Raw genomic sequence first — 3119 nt, 5'->3', positions numbered from 1 at the left:
TTTTTTTTTTTTTTTTTCCACTATCAAATTGATTACAAAGACGAGACAGTGGGCAGGGATGTAATTAGGGCATGTGCAGGCAGTATGGATTCTTGAGCAACAATTGGGTTCAGCGGCCGGGTGCTCCGTTTGTCCTGAGCAATGAGCGGGGACGCGGTGCGGGCTCTGCCATCGCTGGTTCTTTCTAAGAACGCACTGAACGTGTCCTTGCTTTCCTAGGGAAGAAGCAAAGCGCTGCTCTGATGGACGAAGTGGGGAGCTCGGTATGTATGCTGGTTTCTATTTAAAAACCGTCATGCGAGCTTTACTGGAGCGTGTCTTCCTATCCAACGGGACGGCAGAATGATGAGCGTTCCTCTGAGCGGCACTGGGAGCGTTCCTGCAGCCCTGAGCGGGCACGAGGGGCAGCGCTGGCGTCCCCTCCGTGAGCACGGCGGAGCTGGGGGGCGTGCCGTGCCGCTGGGTGGGCTGATCCCGGACATATTTTCTGCATCTGACGGATGCGCGGCTGCTCCGTCCCCTTCTCGCCGCTCGGCAGCGACGTGCAGGCCGGGTGGGAGCTGCTCACCATGCCCGGCGCTCGGCGGGGCTGGAGGTAAGCGAGCTGCGCCGCGCTCGGTCTCAGCGCTTCCTTAGGGGACGGCCCCCTCCGGCCGTGCCTTCCTCCCCCGAAAGCAGCGCCGTGACCCATGTTTCGCCGTCGGGACAGCGATGGATGGGGCTGGATGGGACACGGGGAGCGATCTGCCGTGCTCTGACATCGTTTAGAGGCTTTGATTTTCAGTTCTTTTACAGCAGTGGTGCGGATTGGTTCCGGTTGCCTCCTCTCTTTGTTGTCCAGCATCTCTCAGCATCGCTATTGCTTTTCAGACCGGCTCTTATCAACTTCCAGTTCAGTTTAAATTGTGTCTGTCCCCCTTCTGAAGTGACTGCCTTTGTACTTTTAGGGCTGCAACTGTAAGTTCTGCAGTTGCTGATGGAGCAGCCGTTGAGTTACTGGCAACAGACAGCGCTTCAGTGTTAAGAAGTGGAACTAAGCTTTTCTTAGTATTGCTTCGTGGTTTAAGTTGTGTGTGCGTTTGCTTGAATCGCCTTGCAGGTCTGAATGCGTGTGTGTAAGGAAGGAATTGTCACTTTCCATTTGCTTTCTGGATGGATTCAGTTTGCACCCACTTGTAGCCCTTGGTAAAGGAGCGTGCTCGTCGGTTTCTTGGCAGGAAATCTCCCAGTCGTCGCAGGTAGCACAGGGGGTGCCTGGAGCTGGGAGATGAGGGTGCTGGGCTGAGAGCTCCGGCTCACCCGGGACAGGGAAGAGACCAGGAGGGCTCGGAGGCCCGAGTTTAAGAACCAGAAAAGGTTTGGAGCGTGCGCTCTGCTGCTTTTAATTTTAGAAAAGCTGCGTCTGTAAGGAATTTCCTGAGGTTTGAAGAGATAATTAATTTGAGAATTGTGCGGCACGGGTGAAATATTGAAAGGTCTCTTCTGATTTTACGTAGCTTTACATCTGGCAAGGACGGGGTTCAAGGACAGAGATCTTTAGCTGTGAAGCCTGGAATGCGGCGGATGGAGTTGGCGCTGAATTTTTAACGCGCACACTTGTTGGCTTGGGGACGTGCCGGCTGCCATCGGGTCCTGTAAGTCCAGAAACACCCGAACTCTCCTAAGACACCACTTTGTCCCACCCGGCCCAAGCCCAGGTTGGGGTCCAGAGCGCTTGGGCAGTGCCTGGAGGTGTCACTGAATGATGAAGAATGACTGCAGTGAAAAATAGAGGAATGTTTCCTACTCTCTGCGTTTCTCTTTCGCTCCAGCCACAGCATCGCGGTTGACTGGGAGGTCTGGTGGGATTAAATAAAGCCGTGGTTTAAGGTGAACGTTGGTGGATGCTCAATGAATGGGCTCAGCGGGGGCCATTCCTCCTGCCAGCATCGATGCTTTGGCCCCAGATCTTGGTAATACTCTCTTCAAGATGGCATTTCGCGGAGGAGCGCGGGGCTTCCAGTTGCAACGCGAGGTGCGTTGTTTTCCTGGGCTATAAATAAAAAGCTATATTTGGAGAAAAACGAGTAGTGTCTTTATGGGCGAAATTGTAGGGAGGGAAATGTGATGGAAAATTTGAGTCAGATGAGCTGATGTGTGAGGCATTTCCCTGTGGGGTCATTGGGCTGAAAAATGTTTTCTGTGCCTAAAGTTGAACAGATGCGCGTGTGCGCGGCCCCCGGTCTGAGAGCGGCCGTGCTCGCCGCGTGGCTGCGGTTGGTGCTCCAGCAGAACTGCTGTGCTCCGTGTTCTGGGGGTGTTCGGGTCATCCCGCTTCGTACCGCGTGCCGGCAGCCCGTTATTAGCAGGATTTCTTCCAAGCTCTAAATTAGGCCTGTGCTCCGGCGGCTCGCGGAGCCGGGATTGATGGCTTTGCACAGGAGTGAGGGATTTCTCCCGATTAGCTTTCTTAGATGAAAATCGCTGAAGTCGGCCAGCTCTCTGCCTAAATAAGGGCACGGTACCAGCTTCCAGCTCTTACGGATATTAGTTCCACCTTTTTAGGTAGGCATTTGTTAGGAGACAATTATGATCGCATGTGCTTGACCTTGTTTAAGATATTGCTGAGATACGGAGAGAAGACATCTGTTCTGGGCGATCAGCAGCTTCTGCTGTTCTTTCCAAGTGTAAATGTTGCATTCTGTGGTGCTGCAGAGGTGGATGATGATTGTTTCATGATTTTCCTTTACCGTGCTCCTCCCGGCCATTAATCTGCTTTCCCCAGATGGTTTGATTTGCCTTGCAGGTAGCTGTGCACACTGCTTCTTCTGCTGAAATCCCAAAAGCCCTTCCAAAAGACGCAGTGTTGTTTGCACTTGGCTTTTCTGATTGAGCCGTGCTAATGGAGAGATGTGAAACAGGTCTTTGTTTTGGTTTCAAACCCAAGGATGGCCGCGGTGCGCTTCTGAAAGACGCGGCGTGTGCGGTGATGAGCGGTGCTTGTGGCAAAGGGTGTGCGGGCTTTGTTCATGGCGGTGCTCAGGAGATCACTGAGCTCCAGCGAAGGTGGTTGAGCTCCAATGAAGGTGGTTGAGCTCCAGCGAAGGTGGTTGAGCTCCAGTGAAGGTGGTTGAGCTCCA

At 53.4% G+C, this 3119-nt stretch overlaps 1 protein-coding gene across 14 annotated transcripts in view; it reads left to right on the top strand.

Annotated features, from left to right (window-relative positions):
* Positions 1-3119, top strand: part of GJC1 (gap junction protein gamma 1) — a 14735-nt gene that overhangs the window by 794 nt on the left and 10822 nt on the right. For 7 of the 14 annotated variants that reach the window (XM_021377720.1, XM_021377713.1, XM_021377717.1 and 4 more), the window contains exon 1: positions 603-3065. The gene's annotated coding sequence lies outside the window, so the exon portion shown is untranslated. The other 7 variants (XM_021377725.1, XM_021377721.1, XM_021377723.1 and 4 more) reach the window with 5 other exon arrangements.

The sequence above is a fragment of the Numida meleagris genome, chromosome 26 (genome assembly GCF_002078875.1).
Source record: "Numida meleagris isolate 19003 breed g44 Domestic line chromosome 26, NumMel1.0, whole genome shotgun sequence".
Classification (NCBI taxonomy): Eukaryota; Metazoa; Chordata; class Aves; order Galliformes; family Numididae; genus Numida; species Numida meleagris.
The sequence above is the reverse complement of the archived record's forward strand: the minus strand, read 5'-3'. Positions and strand labels throughout refer to the sequence as shown.